At 46.4% G+C, this 18,600-nt stretch overlaps 1 long non-coding RNA gene across 4 annotated transcripts in view; it reads left to right on the forward strand.

Annotated features, from left to right (window-relative positions):
• Positions 1–18,600, forward strand: part of LOC118905674 — a 31,923-nt gene continuing 13,323 nt past the window's right edge. Inside the window, exons 1-6 of one of the 4 annotated variants that reach the window (XR_005022315.1) lie at positions 1–177; positions 2,153–2,332; positions 5,140–5,250; positions 6,288–6,427; positions 6,917–7,089; positions 13,764–13,954. This is a non-coding gene — a long non-coding RNA (uncharacterized LOC118905674). Of the gene's footprint in view, positions 178–2,152; positions 2,333–5,139; positions 5,251–6,287; positions 6,428–6,916; positions 7,090–7,577; positions 7,901–13,763; positions 13,955–18,600 lie in introns of those variants that run through there. The other 3 variants (XR_005022314.1, XR_005022313.1, XR_005022316.1) reach the window with 3 other exon arrangements.

Here is an 18,600-nt window from a genome sequence, read left to right on the forward strand (position 1 = left end):
AGTGGGTTGGATGGTGCCCACCGCGGTGGTGAGGGTGATCTTCTTTACTCCATCCACCCATCCAAATGCTGATCTCCTCCAGAAATGCCCTCACAGACATGCCCAGAAATAATGTTTCACCAGCTACCTGGGCATTCCTTAGCCCAGTCGAGCTGACATGTAAAATCAACCGTCACAGTAAGTATTTATTCATCACAATTATCTTTCATTCCAAGCTTCTGTATATTTTACATTAGACTTTTGGCAGGAAACTGGTTTTGTGTGAGTTTTGCCTGGGAAAGTAAATAGAAGTTAGATGATCTAGGAGTTTTCATGTGGCTCTCGGCAGTAAGCTCGTGTGCCCAAGACTGAACTGTGTCACTGTGTCTCAATCCCAAGACCCATGATCAAGGTCCATCCTGGGTTTAAAGGAGAACCTATAAGATGAGAACTTTCTGGACATATGATAAGCATTCAGATAAAACACCTGATCCCAGTGAGAATCTTCAAAGCCAATTTCATCTCCTCCTTTTGACCCTTCAGTCACTGTTCCACTGAGTTTTTTTTTTTTTAAATCTCCTTCAATACTGTATATCTCATAGCTCACCCATCTTTCCATGCCTTCTTGCTGTGGTCCTCCGGACTGTGGCACTTCTAGAACACCTAATCTTCATTTCATCCTCTTCTCAGCCATCCAAGTGCTCGCTCCAAAATGGACAGCTGGCCACCTTAGCCCTTGTTGACAACTCCTTGATGGCTTTACAAGGTGAAGTGCAGGCTCATGAACACATACACGGTGCCCCCACTGGCTGGGCTCTTCCTTCCTCCTTGGCCTGCATCCCCCTCCAGCATCTCCAGCTGCCTGCGGTTACTGGTGTGCGCTGTGGGGTTTTGTATGTGCTGTTCTTTCAAATCCCAGGCATAGGCTGTCCAGGGCTTCCTCCTGGATAATGCATTCTTTGATAATCAGCTCAGGCCAGAACCCTTGACTCCTCGCAGCTGGGGCTGCGTGGTCAGCTTCTAATTTCCGTGGTTAGATGGTGAACTCTTTGCAGGCAGGGTCCAGGTCTCAGCCTGGTAGCCAACAGGTGCTCAGTAAACATATGTAGCTTCAAACAGAAGGGACAACACTGACTAATTGACTAGCTTGCATTCCATTTCATCTCTTTTTGGAAGCCTGAGATGGACTCAGATGGCCCAAATACCATGAGGTAGGGAGGTAGGAAGGCCAAGGCTATGGAAAGTCCGCAGATACCATCTCCTCCTGTACGACTGAATTCAGTTCAAATGGTTAAAACTCTTACGTGGCATTCGCTTTTTGTAGAATGGATTAACAGCAAGGATTTTCTATAAAGATAGATTTTTCCGGAGTAACAAATATGAACCATTTACTCTAAGAATTTAAATGAAAAAAAAAATAATCCTACTTAAAAGGCAACTGACTGAGATCCTTCCCCTTTTCTCTTATTAATAGAAGAGTTTACACAGAAACTCTATAAGAAATTGTGTAAGAGATTCACAAGGATCATTAAAGTCCCTACTAGACATTTACTTTCACTTTGTGAAATTGGCTATACTCTCCAAATGGTATCACATAAAAATGGACTTTCTGGGGCTCTTCTATATGAATGGGTTTTAGCTGCACAGTGGTGCCATTCATTTTATTTGGCCCATTTATTGCAAGTACATTCTAAATTTGGCCTTAATTATTTTTCCTTTCACAAAAATATTTTGTGGGATCTTTTTGAACCCTGACTACTTCCTTCTTGTCCCTTAAAACAGAATCCAGGAGTGTTATTTTTGTTCTCTTCTAATTAAAATAATTGCTTGGTTCCTTTTAACTAGATTCATGCAGTTATTAGCCTAATACATGGATGGGTGCCATGGGGTGCTTGAGAGACAGAATGAAAAGTGATCGTGTAGCTTCACATGAAAAAGGTTCTGTGGTGACAAGGAGCATTTTTCCCTTTCAGCCGGCGTTTTATAAGGGCCTTTAGTAAACCTGGCCCCCCATCCCCTTACTAAAAGACGATTAAGCGAAAGAATAGTTCTATTTTCTTTATTAGGTATACAGCCAACTGGGTACAATTTGAAGAGGGGCACTTGATATTGCTGGGTACGGCACAAAGACCTGGGGTCTGGTTTTAATTTCTGCCCCTGCTTTGTCTTCCAGAATAACTGCATTTGAAGGGTAAAAGCCCCATGTCTCCTCGGCCAGTGGGTGTTTATCAGAGGACAATGGAAAAGAGGGACAAAGATGCCTGGATATAACATTAAGAGTTGGCAGGACCCGACCTCTAAAAGGAAGTGTTAAAACAATGTTTTTGACATCAAGGCTTTTCTCAAAGTAGATGTAAGTCCTGGGGTTTGTCAAAGGCCCGTGGGCTACATCTGACCTGTTGCCTCTCTTTGTAAGTTAAGATTTACGGGGCCATAGCCATACCCATCTGTGTATGTGCTGTCTACGGCTGCTTTTGGACCGAGATGTGCAGCAGTGGTGACAAAGACTCTATGGTCTACAAAACCTAAAAGGTTTACTATATGGTTCTTTGCAGAAAAAGTTTGCTGACTCTTGATGTAGTGTATCCAATTCACTGAGTATCTGCTAGATATCTACTCCGTGCTGAAAAATGTGTTTATAGGAATTTTAATTGTGGTCCTCTTTTGATGAGATGCTGAGGGCCTTTGGTGATGTGCTTTTGTCATGGGTGATCAGTATAGGTGTATAGGTAGCAGGAAGTGAGAAGGATTTGGCCCAAGAAGTCACGGTTTGAGAAAAGGTTCTGCCATGATTGTCTTGGTGGCAGGTCATGGACCACGGCTGGGCTCTTCCTTTGTCTGCTACCTGGAGGAGAAGGTGTTGATGGCTTGGAGTGCACCTTTATTAGTGACTTAAAGGCCTACGGTCACCTTTAATAAAAGAAACATCTATGGTCAATAGGTGGACTTCTGCTGCCAGGCCCAAAGATGGGCCCCCTCTGCACCAGTTGGTTGGAAGGGTCAAGTAGAGAGAGTCCAAGTGTTTTCTAAGCCATGAGATGCTGTATTTGTGGCATAGATATTATCCATAAAATATTGGATAAGTGGTATTTCTCTTTGGCATGTGAGCAAATGAGACTTAGCCTATCAAAGATTTAATAAGCCAGTAGAAGCACTGGAATCTGGGTCTCCTGGTTCTAATCAGTGTGCTTTTCAGGACACCATATGCTTCTGTACGTCACGTTTCTTTCCACGGTTTCAGAAATACTCAGTTCTTTAGTTCCTTCTCCTCCCTCCCTCCCTCCCTCCGTTCCCTCCTTCCTTCACTATTCAACAATATTTATGAGTCTGCTATGAACTGGAGAAAGAGCTGAATTTTTCAGGGAGAGTGATGACTACTTAAAGAAGAGTTGGAAGACCCTTAGAATAATTTTGTTCTTGGACCCCTGTGGCTGGAGTCCAGAAGTATAGAGATTTCCTCATGGTTTCTCCTGAGCTGCCCAAGGAGCTGGCCCTTGTTTTTGATACGAAGAAAGAGGGTAGATGGGATGGGAAAGGGAGAGTAATCCTGTCACTCAACAAAATGTTGCCGGAGACATTGTTTTGGATAGTGTGTGTGTGTGTGTGTGTGTGTGAATGTGTGTATGTGTATATGTGTGTATGTGTATGTATGCGTGTGTAAACGTGTGTATGTATGTGTGTGTATTTGTGTGTATGTGTGTATGTGTGTATGTGTGTGTCTGTGTCTGTGTATTGTGTATGTGTGTATTTGTGTGCGGGTGTGTGTATGTGTGTATATATGAGTGTATGTGTGTGTTTATGTGTGTGTATATATGTGTATATGTGTGCATGTGTGTGTGTGAATGTATGTGTGTGTATGTGTGTGTATATATGTGTGTGTGTTTGTATATGTGTGTGTGTTTATGTGTGTATGTGTGTTTATGTGTGTGTATATATGTGTGTGTGTGTGTGTGTGTGTAACAAGATAGGAAAGCGAAAGAGAGATGGTGAAATGATGATAGCAGATTATACCAGCAACCAAAAGATGGAGATAGTCTAGGTTTAGAAGATTTGAAAGTTAGAATTTTTTACCTAAAGTCCAAGAGAATCCCTATCAGAGACATTTTCAAATATGAATTGTCTAATTAGGCGACATATATGAAACATGCCAGTATGTTGACCATACCGTCCAATACAGTCTTAATCAGATTATATTCCTTCAATGATGTGTCTTGTAATTTTTGAAATGATGATTATCAAATGTGCCTGGAGGAAGCAGCTTTAACCAAAATATTGAATTTTTTGTGTCCTGGTAGGTGAAGTGAAGTTCTTGAAAGTTCTGTTTTTGATACTTGTCCTTTTAACAGGGACGTTTGCCAGTATTCCCCTTATAGTCAAAGAGTCAATGTCGTTGGCTACTTAACGCTCTTCAGGTAACCTTGAACCTAAGAGTCATATGATTCCTGAAACAAAGGTACCAATGAAGTTGCCTCATCAAAACAAAACAAAATAAAACCTTCCAGAATCTTCCATTGTACGGTTGTCACCGCAAAGACCTCTGGGAAGTACAGTAGAAAATTATGCCTTTTCCTCCTTTTTCTCCCACATCAGTGAATCACAACCCTGCTGACTGAATTTGGAGATGGGTGTATATGACCCTGCAATTCATCCTTGAAGCTGTGCTACTTCTCTGATATTCCCTGGACCCAGGGCGCTCTTGTTTTCAGAAATGCAATTTGTTTCAGCACAAAAAGCATATGCATTGCAGGACTTAACACTGATACAGATAACACTTTTCCTCTCTAAGAAATTTGTAAGCATTAACCAATTTATTTAACTTTCCTGCCGTGAAGTGAATTTTCTTCCGTTTGCTGTGGGAAAACCCTTCTTTTTCTAATTCTAATCTTTTAGCAGGTATTCTACTGAGAAATTGTCCCCACGCTGGAAATGTTTTGTAGAGGGGGAAATAAATCTCTCAACACAGTGTAAAATTCTACTGAAATAGATGACCTCCATCTCCTCAGTGTCTAAGCCTCTTTTTAAGCGATTTAGCAATGCTCTGGAAAAAAGTAAAATCTCATTGAAAACTGTGGGAACTATTATTGTATTACTACTACTGTTACTACCATTACTGTGTGCAAAGTTCTTAATGATTTATGTGTATTATTTTGTGCTCCCCAGAAAGGAGAGCTTGTGGAAAAGCTCATGTGCTGTCTCTTCAGTGGAGAGTTCAATCCAGGAATAAGATGTGATTAAGGATCTTGAGATGGAGGGTTACCTTGGATTATCTGGGTAGGTCCTAAGTCCAGTTGTAACTGTCTTTATGATAAGGAGGCAGAGACAGAGGCAGATTTGACACACAGAGGAGGAGAAGGCAGTGTGACCACGAGGCAGAGGCTGGAGTGATGCTGCCACAAGCCAAGGAACGTGGGCATCACCAGGAGCTGCAGGAGGTGAGAAAGGGACCACCCCCCTCCAGCCTCTGGAGGGGGCACAGCCCCTGCTGACAGCTCCGTGTGGGCCGGCCACACTGATTGCAGACTGCTGGCCTCCAGAACTGTGAGAGAATACATTCCTGTTGTTTAAGCCACCAAATTTGTGGTAATTCGTTACAGCAGCTGCAGGGCGATAGTGCAGGGACCATCCTCCCAAAGCATGAACTATTAGGTCTCAGGAGAAACTGACCCAGTGGATGAAGGGGAGGAAGAAACGGGAGAGAATGTATCTGCCAGTTCCAACCTCTGATTGTTCAATGGCTTTCCTCAGGGGACATTAATACCCCTTTATTTTCCCCCTTACCTCCGGGTCAAGCATGGTTGGAGACTGAGTTTTGCTGGAGGGTCTCAGGTTTCAGGGTCACAGGGGAGCCCCAGGGTGGGAGGGCAGAGGCCAGTAATGGGGAGACAAGAAGAGCCTTCATTGGTTGCAGCCTCTGAAGTCTGTTGCTTGGAAGGTGAACTTTCAGGTAGGGGCAGCCCAGAGCAGGGTGTCCAAGTCACCAAGGCATAGCGGGGGTCTGAAGCTGTGATCTCCTGGTCCTCGTCACAGTCCCATAAGCCAGGTGTGACGGGCCTCCTCCGACGAAGCCCGTTCCCCAAGCTTGAACACCTTCAGCTTATGGAGCTCACTGTCACTCAGGGCTGTGCATCTCACGTTCAAATGCAGTAACTGAAATCTCCTCCTTCAGTTGAGTCAAAACCTGCCTTCATGTAAATGCCACGATTGGTTCTAGTTTTACTTCCTGATGCACATAAAGTAGGGCGCACTCTTATACACAAAGGTTCTCACCAAATATCTGAAGACAGTTTTTCTCCGTTTTCTTTTACCAGGCAAAGCACTGCCCGTTTCTTCAACTCTGGAGCTGTGGAGGAGTATTTTTTTGGGACTGGAGGCCATACCCATCCCTTCTCTGGGCGTGTCATCTCCCTCTGTCTCATGGGGAAACTCACACCATGCACTGGAGCTTCAGGTACAGTCTGCTCAAGCACACGGCTGTCTTGTCTCCTTGGTTCTCACATCACTGAGTAGCTAGAGATTGTTTCTATTTTAGGTTTTGACAAACACATCATTTTTAGTTGTACTAAACACAGCATTGATGAAAATACCCTTTTGGTAGCCTTGAGTACAGATGAGTATATGGAAGCATATGTTAGTACCAAAGGAGCCCTAAGAGCCCCAAGGCATTAACCAGTATGCTAGGGGTGCTACTGTGTGAGATCTGTAGAGGTGAAATGCCACCCCACATCACGACATGAAAATACCCCCAGTTTTATACAGAACGGAGGCCCGTCGGTGATGCCTAAAGGTCAGCGCCAGTCAGCCACGCCAGCCTGGGGAGCATTCTCAGCTAACCTGTCCTCCCACCAACCTTCCTCCTCTAAACAACCAACCAGCCAAACCCACTTCTGGAGCATCTTCTGGGCTGGAGGTGGGCATGTTCCGTCTTCTCGTCTCTTAGCAGGAAGCACTGATTTGGCTTCTGTTCCTGGTCCAATCCAAGTCCCAGCATCGTCGGCGAGAGGAAGAGCCGTTGCCATGGACTAAAAGGCCAGTGTGCGCGGACATCCCCTCCACCACCTCTCACGGACGGAGCGGCCCCGCAAGGCAGACATCACAGCCTTCAGTTTACAGGTAACGACATTAAGCTCCGTTCAAGGTAACTTTCCCAAGGTCAGAGAGGAGCACAGCCAAGGTGCAGACTCGGCTCGCCCACGCGGTGGCCAAAATGATTTGACGTGTAGAAGAGACGGGGCGCCTGGACCACGGCAGGCGGACCCCGCCCGGAGCTGACCCTTCCGAGCCCCCGCGGGAGCTGGGGGACCCGAAGGTGGCACTAGGGTTGCTCAACCTCTGTAGGTTTCCCCTCGGTGACTGGGTCGTCTCATGTCACATACGTGAGAAAACAAGGCCCAGCTGGCCCAGCTTCCGAGGTTCACAAACGTGGGAGTTTCTGTGGCCCGACAACTATTTACTAAGTGCCTTCTGGGCCTCCTGGGCCAAACCGGGGCAGGACGGGAGAAGAGAGGCCCTAGCACAGGTCCCATGTAGCTGGAATAAACCTTCCAAAGTGAAACTCCTAAGCGCATCATTTATAATTACACCCCGTTTCTTCTGCTCAGTTCTAACAGTTAATCTGTTGATAATGGTGAACATCACCTTCTTCCTCATGGGTGTCACACCAGCAGATCCCCTCACAGCCCCCCCAGGAAAGGCTTCTCACGACAGCTGCTTTCACTCTACTGCTCAGAAGAGATGCACTTCAGTGAGCTCCCCCCGCCCCCAGGCATTATGCCGAAATCATGTTTCCAGGGGGTAGAGGTGAGTGCCGTGTACCCATCTGATTAAACTGCCCGTTGTTTTAAATCTATTTTCACAGAGACTTACGTCCTCCAGGACACAGGCAGTGACACAGCACATTAAAAATTATATGCGTATCAGTGGTTGCCTCTGCTGTGTTTATGTAGTGCGTGCACGCGTGTGTATGTGCGTGCACGCGTGTGTATGTGCGGGCACGTGCTAACCCAGTGGTCTCTTGTTATGAAGGATATGCATTCAATGATTATGAAACAATCGCAGCTTAAAAAAAAGGTTGCATACATATTTGATTGACCAGTTAAAAAATGAGGGAATTCTGTGAAGCACCAAATACGTAAATTACATTAAAAGGAAACAAGGGTGTGCTCTTCACCCAGACTTTTCTGCGTGAATGGTGGACCCTCCACTGTCAGGGGCAGGGCAGCAGCAGGCCTCTCTTCCAGGCCATTTTCCTAATATTTCTGCTTTTCATCAGGGCCTGGGGACCAGGACAGTGGGGATCTCAGCCCTTGCCCACTGCCCACGTTAGAACCTTCATTAATCTGTGAGTTCTTTGCCCCCTCACCTTTACCCAAAGAATAATGCCTCCCCCAGAATTACACAAAAATCAATGGCAAAGTTAATTGAAATCTGGATCTCTTAATGTTTTTCTCTTTCTTAAGTGATTGCTTGGTTTCCAAAGAGTGAGGTTGAACTCAAAGGATGGCTTTAATTGAGGAGGAGTGAATTGGTAAGAGAGAGAAAGCAGAGGTAGATAATTTTCCAAGTGACTGAAAGATAGGGTTTTTTTCTTTTTTCTGAAAAATAATGTATTTTGAACTTAAGGAAAATAATATTGTTTCAGTGTTTTAAAAGATGTATTAATGGAAGTTTAAGTTGGAATTTAATAAAAGCTAAAATTTGCAGTAATTCCCTTCTGAACAAATTTTCCTACTATACTTTTCTCCCCAAGGTATCCACATTTTGCCTTTCCTTATACAATTGGCATATTTATCTATATGAACTGTAAGATCATCTTATACTTGATCTTTGAGTTTTTGGATTTTTTTAAAATTAATTTTTATTGGAGTATAGTTGCTTTACAATGTTGTGTTAGTTTCTACTGTACAGCAAAGTGATTCAGCCATACATATGCAAATATCCCCTCCCTTCTGGATTTCCTTTCCATTCCGGTCACCACAGAGCACTGAGTAGAGTTCCCTGTGCTCTACAGTAGGTTCTCATTAGTTATCTATTTTATATATAGTGTTTCCCTTTAAGATTTCATTTCTTTTCAAGTTTTATGTTGGGGCTTCAGGAATGTTACTGGATGGGAAGAGTGACCAGGGCATTTTCCACGGCCCGGCTCACAGCTCTGCTGGCTCCTTAAAGGGCTGGAGATGATTTGAAGGAGGTTGACGCCTCTTCTCTTTCCTCCCAGGGGACCAGGGAGGGGAAGAGGGAAGCGGGAAAGTGACGGAGGTCACTAACCACTAGAAAGAAGGTGTCCAGCTTCTTTATTTTAAGGATTCTTACTTTCCTGATAATTGTAGTGTTTGTATCATAGGTACTTGGCCTGTAATTTGGCTTCATCCTGCAATACTTCTTATATTTATAGCACTCTATAACACACAGAGTAAACGCTATTTCACTGGATTCTCACATCAATTTGCTGAGGCAAAAGGGACCAATATTTTGATCTCTGCTTTGTAGAAGAAGAAAGGAAGTCTCCAATGGATTGGAATTTGTCCAAGATGACCCAACCAGTGATGGGGGTTGGGAGGTACAGGTCTTCAGACTTTTAGGGGAAGAGAAAGGGGGTGGAGGGCCGAGCACTTACCTTGATGGAGCTCTGGATAATGGGAGGTGGGCAAGGCTCATCTTCGGTCAGTCGGGACCCACACAGCATCCCCGTGGTGCCCTTGCTTGGTGCCAATCCGACCACTGGGAGCTGCAGTTCAGAACGCCGGTTCCCACTCTCGTTGGTGTCTGTAGCTTCCAAAATATTCAGACAAAAGGCTCCGAAAGGCATCTGGTCAAGCTTTGCAAAGGGAGAAAACTTATCCTCTGATACCCGAAGGCCTGAAGTCAGGGATTTGATTATGCTTATCACGATCTCAGCTTCCACCGCTCCAAATGTGGTTAGTTTTGTAATTAGTTAATGTCATTACCTGTCATCAAATCCAGACAACGCTGGTCTCCAAAACTTCCCATAGCAGAGAAACCCACAACCTGACATCTTTCCACCGTTTAACACAGAGTTTCTTTAATAATCCTGGCAACTGTCCCCTCCTTCCTAGACCACAGGTCTGAAAGTTAGGAGAAAGATGTATTTCTCGTATTTTTTTAAAGCCCATTTAAAATTCTTCAGTACCTTTTCCCCAAACTTTTCTTCACTCCAAGCAAAGCATAAATATAATCTTTTCAGCAACTCTTCTACTCTTCTCTATTTTCCTTCTTATATATGTCAGTTGTATTTTGCTTTGGGCAGAATGGCCAAAATAAGAACGGGTTTACCGTAGGGAAACACCCCGTTAAGGACTATTTTTATCTTTCATAAAATGCTGCTTGTCTTGTTACCCCCTTGCTGTTAAATCCTGGGTAAGCGGTTTTCTTCTGTGCTCCTATGCAGTCATTCGACAAATATTCTGAGTGCCGACTGTGTGTGGCTACTTGTGGGTACTTGGGACACAGCAGGGAACAGACTGTTTGCATCCTGGTCCTCCGGGAGCTTACGGTCTGGTGGGAAAGGAAGACGATAGGAAAGTCAACAGTCTGTGGGCTGGACATCTTCCGTGTGCCCCTCCAGACCCCGCTCCTTACCTCCCTGTGGTGTGGGGAGCCCTGGGGAGGGAGGTCGGCAAAGGTGCATCATCAGTGGCCTCTTTGACCTCAGGGTCTGTCTGGGTCAGGACCCTAAACGGGGGAGAAGGACGGTGGACTCAGGGTGCTGATGGCCCCGTCCCCTCTGCCGGCCCAAGGATGACACAATTGCTTTTTTGTTGGTTAGGAGTCAGTCCTTCCCACAGCTGCTTCAAGCCCGGGATGAGAACTTCTCTTCCTGGGTTTGGTTTTCCTAATCTTAAGAACCCTTCCATAAACAGACCACCCGTTACCTTCTTCCCAGTCACCCACTTGAAGGCGCCTCCTGTCGCCACCGGACCCTGACTGCCACCGTGGTCAGAAGGCAGTGCCGCGGGACCTGCCGTCTTTTCCACGCTTAGTGCATCAGCGATGGTGCCTTGTCACCTGCACTTTCGGACTAAACGTCCTGGGGCTTCAGGCTGCATCGCTCCCTATGACTCAGTTGCTCGCTGATAAGGCACGTGATGTATGCATGCTCACCACACGTGCATCACTACACGTGATAAAAAAAAGCACACCTCCTCTGCGTGCCCTCTGACCCTGCCATCCTGCTTGGCCAGCCCTCAGTGCCTCCCGGATTCCGGGGGCCACAAGGACCTGCCCATCTGCAGGCCAGTTCAGCAAGCTCCCCACAGCCTGCCCGAAAGGGTCCAGCACCTTAATGTGGCCGCGGAGACCCTTCTCCCCAGCGCTGCTTTCTGCTCTGCCAATGCTACCCTTGCTCTGTGCTCAGGGGACCGCTGGTCCGTTCCCGGCCCCCCACTCATTTTTGTTCCTCTGTGATGAAGGCCCAGTTCAACAGCTCTTGGGAGCCTTTGCTGGTTTCATCATTTTGAGGAAGGGGTAGGGTTTTATCTTTTTTTTAAAGGTTGTAGTTTTAATTTTTTATTGTCCTGATTATGAAAAAAATGCATCTCCATGAAAAAACCATAGAGAACATAAAATACAGAAGTTAAAAAATATGTCTCACTGTCGTATATAAGTTCCAGGGACAACTGGGATATACTGGGGGGCTTTGTCTTTAGCTTGGGAGGCAGGGCACATTTATACATTGCCAGGCCACCTCTGCTGACCAGTGTCTGTCTTTTCTAAAGAACTTTTATAGATTCTCGGGCTCTTTTGCCTGCCCGGTTCACACTGGCCTGAACTGTCCACTTAAGCCAAACCAAGTATTTTCCTTGTCTGCATTTAAGCTTATTGCTTGTATTTCGGGGAGTGAATCTGGGCTCCGAGCTCTGCAGTTCATGGCTTCGCCTCTTCTTGGAAACAAGGTCCAAGGATTCAGATGGCTTGGAGCACATTCATCTCAGTGGGTGGCTTATACACTCATCGCTCTCCTTCTGGAAGCCCCTGATGGATGCCATCCGGGTGAGCTTTGCTGCTCTGCCCAAGGTTTTCAGGGTTACTCTGTACTTCCCCCCAAGAGACATCAGTGTGTGTGAAAGCCACACTAGGATTTCCTGTGCAAAAAGCCCTTGAAATATGAAGTTCCCCTATCTCCTGATGATAAAAGCGATGCAGAAAGAAAAAAACCCAACATAACAGCTTTGTTACCTGATGGTACTTATTAGTAAGCTTCCCTCAGAAAGAGTGCTGAGAGATTTCATGCGGATCTGGGTTATACTCTGGGGAATTTGTCTGCAAAAGCTACCGAGTGGCCACCATTCCTGCGTATGTGTTTTTCGTCCATGATAGATGAAATCAGGATAATATTCTTCATTTGGTGATGCACTCGTTCGGTATAAGTTTAAGTTTAAAACTCTTAGTTTCCAGCAGCTTATTAAAAAGCACACACCAGTCTGGCTAAAAAATATCCTCAGGAAACCAGGCTGGAAGAAGAGGCGGTGAGACAGGAGTGAGCTATTTGGCTTTTCTTGGAAAATGGCATAATTCTCAGAGGAACGAAAGGCCAAGCATTCCCCGGATTTTTCTCAGTCACACGTGCCAGGCCACAAAGTGCTGAAACCCCAGACACAGAATCTGGATTGATTTCAACTTCAGTCATTCAGGTGTTTGTGGCACAGAATAAACACCACCCAGAAGGCAGTATCCTGAGTTCCCAGAAGTCCCAAGGTCCAATATAATTTTAGGCAACACTTTCGGCTTCTACACAGGGATAGTGAGGTAGTCATTCAGTCCACATAAGCAGAATATTTTACTCTTTAAAAAGAGAAATCCTAAATCAACTGACGTTTGGCATGAACCTGCTGAAAGAATTTATTTTTCTAGGTCATGCAGACCTCGCATTAATCTGTTCACATTTCCATAACTCAATGGCATGTTTGTTGAGTGAATACTGTACAGTCCCACTGTGTCAGATGTTACGAGCTACCAAAATCAACACGGTATCTGCTGCTTTCAGGGAACTTGCAGTCTATCCAGTGACACTGGACGCAAACGTAGGAAACAATCAGTGGATAGCACAAGGCATTCAATAAATAAGGATGGGACAGGAGTTGGGAAGAGAGAGGAAGACAAAGCTACTGGACTCTTTCAGAGAAGACTTGAGGCTGTAGGGTGTCATCTGGGGGAATTTGAATAGGTTGAGGAAGAGAAATGGTTTATTAGGCTGGGATTTAGCAAGAGAAAAGCCACCAACTAGAAGAAAATGAATTGATATCTGTACGCCAGGTGTTTCTTAAAAAACTAAGGTCTTTACCTGCATGAGCTAAATTAATTCTAATAATAACCATGGGACAAGGTATTTTAGCTCCCATTTTAGAGGTGAGCAAAATGAGTCTTAAGGGTATAAGTAATTTGCTCAAGATCCCACGGAAGGAAGCTGCTAAACTAGGATTGTCTTGGGGACATGGAAGCAGTCTGTCTGTCCATTTCCCTTCCTTCGAATTAGGGCAGTGCGAGCCCTGGTCACCTGCTGCTTGCATGTTCTTGCATGGTGAGCGGAGAGCTGAATGGGAAAATTTAGGTGTGAAAACAAAAATGCATCTGGACATTTTCTGAGCTTCAGAGCCGACGAGGAAGGGGAGGGTTGGGCATGTTGACGTCCCCTGCAGTGACTGCCACCCCTGAGGTCCTGCTGCCCCTCGAGCTCCCCACACCTCCGCCGTGTGGCCGGGGATCCTGGGTAGGGGGTCTTCTTCCTCTAATCAAAGACAGTCTGCACACAGGCTCTGCTCCCTGGACAGGCCCCAGGATGTTTTCTACTCAGAGAGGAGTCTGGGAACCCGCGGCAGACGGCCAGTGTTCTCCAAAGCTGTCTTCTTTTCTCCCTGGATGTGAAGTCACTCATCTAGAGGCTTTACTTCCCAGCTTCCCTGTCTGGACCTAAGATTACATTTTTGCCCATAAAACGTGAGCAGAACTGATGGGAACAGCTCCTGTTTCCTGTCTTCACCGGGCATCGCTCTTCCTAGTCTTTCTCTCTTTCTCCCCGTGGGCCGGAACCCGGATGTGCTGGCGACCCCCCCCCCCCATTAAACCGAGCAGATGCGCGGTACCCCGCAGGACAGTGGGACGACGATAGGGAAATAATCCGGATCTCTTCATCACCGTGTGAAACGGAGCACCCTGCCAGCCTGGACGGTCCACTCCACAGAGTTATGTGAAAGAGAAAGCAATTCGATCTTGTGAGCCACTGTATTTTGGGGTCTGTTTAATCTAAGAGCTGAGGTTTTTTACCCTGAGTAATACAAGACATTTCTGGGTGGGGAAGTAGAGCATTGATTTCAAGTCAATATCTTGTCTTCCTTCATTGTTTTCCTTCTTTCCTTCCTTCTATAAGTATTTATTGAACACCAGCCGTGTACCAGCCATGGGCACGTTACCGGTGATGGTAAACAGGAGGACCATGTCTCTATCTTCCTGGAACTGTGTCCCTACCTTCTAGTAGGGGAGATGGACCAAAACAAGTAGACGGGCATTAAATTAAGACATTCCACCTACAGACTGGGCTCTGTTGCTGTGACGGATGTAGCTTCGGGGCTGGGGAGAGACAAATGGGCGAGAGAAAGCTACTTTAGCCAGCGTGCTCAGGGAAGCCTACGTGCTGAGCCCTAAAGGAGACACGAAGGCAGGCGTGCAAGCAGAGGGGAGCATGTGCTAAGGCCCTAGGACAAGGAAGAATCTGAGGGACTGAAGACAGGGGTGGAGGAGGGGAGAATGCACTAGGAGGTGGGCAGTACCAGTGGGACCGGATCTGGGTTTCACTCTCTGTGCCCTAGAAGCTGTTGAGTTCACAAGGAGTGTCTGTGTGCGGAGGGACACAGACAAGTCACCTGATTCCTGTATAAGGTCACCTCTACTGCTTTCTGGAGAAAGGACCCTGAAGAGGTAAGGCTCCCCACAGCTGCCGCAGGCTATCTTGGTCCTGGCAGTGGTGATTGCGAAAATTTATTTAAAAAAAGCATTGAAGAATTTCTCTAATCACACAGTATTTGAATTCATTAAAAAAATAAGTCCAAGCCAGTAGTTTGAAGAATTAAGCTGCCAGAAGGTTTCTTAGACCATTGCCGTCTAGTTGCAAGCAGGCGGGGAAAGGCTGGTGAGAGTTCGGTGGTGCCGTCCTCTGGTCCACGTTCGTGGTTTGCGGTTGTGGACGGGGCTGGTGAAAGGGGTTGGAGTAGTTGCAGTGGGGCTTTCGAAAGCGTCTAAGGGGCCTGGACTTTGGAATTTCTACCTCTGGTGCAGAGGCAGCAAAGGAGGAAATGGAAATGGTAATGTATAAAACCTACCCAGCCTAGAAAAGCCGCCTACCTATTATTCTCAAGCAAGTGAAGTCCGTGTTTAAGGACCATCCTTTCCCGTGAATATCAATTTTTTAAGTGTGATTTTACCTCTTGAAGAGCAGTATCCTGACTCCTTCTGCAATAACTCTGAACAAGTGAGTTATTTCAGGAAGGAAACAGCATAGTTCCCAGACTTTCTGATGTCCGTGCAGTTATTGTTGGGATTTTCTTTCGAAGGTTTTCTTTTCTCCCCCGATTCATGGAGATAAAAGGACATCACATTGTATAAGTTTAGGTTTACAGTGTGTGGATTTGATACACATATACTGCAAATTTCTAAGGTTTTTAACACTGTCCTCAGAAATAGGAAATTGTTTGATTTCTCTCTTTATTTTATTTATTTATTTTTGATTTCTCTTTTTTTTTTAGAGGAGTGATATCAGGATCTGAAACAGACCAAGTGAAGTATATTGCGAGACTCCTTTTGTTGGGTTAGTGTTTGCATATCTGAACAATCTAATGAGAAAGGAAGTCCAGGTTTTAGCTTCTACACATCAGGAAATGGTTATGTGCCCCAGCCTGGCCTTGCAGACGGGCTGAGGGGGGGAATCCTCCTTTCTCCCCTCCCCCGTTCCATCTCTCACCCTGAAGTCATCTCCGAGGGGTGCGCTTGACCACCCTGGAGAATGGCCAGCGGTCACCACAGCTGCTCCCGGGCATTGGCCTTGGAGCCGGGCTCTCCTGGGGGCAGGGGAGGGAAGGGGGAAGCAGGGGTCAAACACGGCTGGATTTCCTGGGGCAAGGTTTCCCTGTGTGCGCCCTGGGAGAGGCCTGGAGAGCCATGTCAGATGTGCCGGCTCAGAGCCCAAGCTGGGCTGAACTGAGTCCCAGGCTGGGAATTCTCAGTTTTCAAGTCTTCCTTTCTGTCCTGTGGAAACAGATAGGGAAGGTGAATGAGATGAACATGGCCAAACACTGCTGGCTTCCGAGAAGGAAAATCCTATTTTGCTTCTGACCTTTGCACCAGCTTTGCCCAACACCTGCCACCTTTCCAAATATGCAGTGATTAATATCTGGAAAGGATAGGTCTCTTTATTCAAAAAAGTAGTTGGGTCTCTGATGAACTGTGATAAAATGAAAAAATAGTTAAGGACCAAAACCAAACAGTACATGGAGCGGAAAGATGAGATACCTCTTTGGTTGCAGATTTTCTGCAGAAAATATTCCAGAGAAGAGGGAAGATGGAAATGTATGTGTGTGTGTGTTTAATGAGTAGTTTAAAAAAAAAAAATGAACTCTAAGTGGGAAGAAGAGAAGAAAGAAGAAATTTGGGTGCATCTATAAAATCGCCACAATTTATGAGAGTTTAAAAAGGCAATTTCTTTTTCAGGAGCCAATTCCTAATTTCCCACATAAAAGTATGGGAATTGAATGGTAAATCCTTCTCGGCCGACAAGACCCCTGAAAAGGGTTGGTAGAAAGAGTTACTGTTCCGTTTCCATTCATGTGTCTTGAAAGCCCGTGGCTGCGAAACTGCCCGGGACCGCAGAGGCCTGGGTTTCAAAGCTGCCCGATGACTTTTCAGAGCTGATCTATTGTGGGGCTTTGTTTCGTCTGGGTCGCCCTCGTTTTGTTCTGCTCGGGCTGTATCACTCTTCTGCCGCTGCTATTAATCCTTCCTGTCTACTCCTCTCCATTCAGAGGCACATTTTAACCCTGCCCCGCACAGGGCGCAGCATGAAAGGCTGAAAGGCTGAGCATCCCTGCGGGGAGAGGGACTGAGAGGGAGGGGAGGGGAGGGGAGGGGAGCGTGGGGTGCTGGGTGCACGGTCTCACCTGGGCGCCTGGGTGTCCAGGAAGCAAAGAGCATGGGAGCAAGTGGTGTGAACCAGCTCTGTCCATCTGCTGGGAGCCGGGCGAGCTGGAACAAACCTTTTTTCTCACACTGTCACCGTCTGGCTGAGCTGCCTGCTCAGGCACCGGGAACTCAAGCTCCTGGAGCCTGCAAATGAGCCGGCCCTTAGTTTTCAGTTTTGATTCGATTTCCTTGCTCGTGCTTAACCGGCTCCTTATAGCTCAAGCGTTGTCAGACTGGGATAAAGTGGCAAAAGATACGTGTAAAAAAAAAAAATTAAATCAGAAAACTGTTGTTTGGTTAGTAACTCAAATTCGGTTCCTGTCCTTATGCCTTCCCGGAAATCCTATTATATTCAATTATATTCCAAATAGAGAAGATGCTTCTCTGTCCTCCGCATCACTCCCTTTTAATGGTGCAAGGGGACCGTCCGGAAGTCCCAAAGGGTCCCGAGAGATGTTGGGTTATAAAGTGGTAACAAACGTTCCCCAAGTGCCTGTGGCTTCACGTCATCTGTGGTTCTCACGACACAGCCAGTGGGGGTCCCTCACGGTGGTTCAGGGACCCCTGGTGATGGAGGGCTGTTGTCCACATGGGTACCCACGAGCCCCGTGGACGAAAGAAGGGACCTCTCAGGGCTCTCGCCTTGGCGATGAGATCTCCAGCTTGACAACGCTTCCACAACGGCTAGCCCAGTGGTCGCACCCGGCTGCCGGGCTGGGGGTCTCTATCTCCGGGTCCAGGAGGAGGAACAGGAGAAACAGGCATCCCTCCAGGACACCGTGCACACGCTCTCAGGGACAAGCAGAGAGCTGCACGGAAAGACAGGGCAGCAAAGTATTTTCAAAACTTTAACTGAACAGCGAAAGTCAAGGATTACATGGTTTGAACGTAATATGCTTAGTTGCATATTTGCCCTCCACAGCCATTTGGGCTGCACAGCCTCAGGCAAATCACTAACCCACGGGACGTCCACTTCATCGCAGATACGGAGGCTCAGTGGGTCTGAATCAGTGGTTCCCAAACCGGAGTGGGCTTTAGATCGGGGAGGACTTATTAAAGCTTTAATGGTAGGACCCTCCGCCCTAGTGTCTCTGATTCAGCAGGTCTCGGGGGAGGCAGGGGGCAAGGCTCTGCATGTGTAGAAAGTTTCCAGGCGATACTGACACTGCTGGTGCAGAGAACACACTTTGAGATGGTCCCTAAAACTGGAGAGTCCGATGTGGCTGGAACATCCAGTCTTTCCTACATGTGACGGGGTAGCATCAGCTGAGGAGTTGACTACTGGCTGCGGTAGAGTTTTCATGTGGAAATTTGACTGGAAAATGATTCACCAGAGCATCACTAACCCCTAACCTTTTTTGAGAGCACATTTGCATGTTGGGTTGACACATAGAGTTTAAAGACACATCTCAATTACAAGATGTGATCCAGACAGCTGCC

This window comes from Balaenoptera musculus, chromosome 13, assembly GCF_009873245.2.
Source record: "Balaenoptera musculus isolate JJ_BM4_2016_0621 chromosome 13, mBalMus1.pri.v3, whole genome shotgun sequence".
NCBI lineage: Eukaryota > Metazoa > Chordata > Mammalia > Artiodactyla > Balaenopteridae > Balaenoptera > Balaenoptera musculus.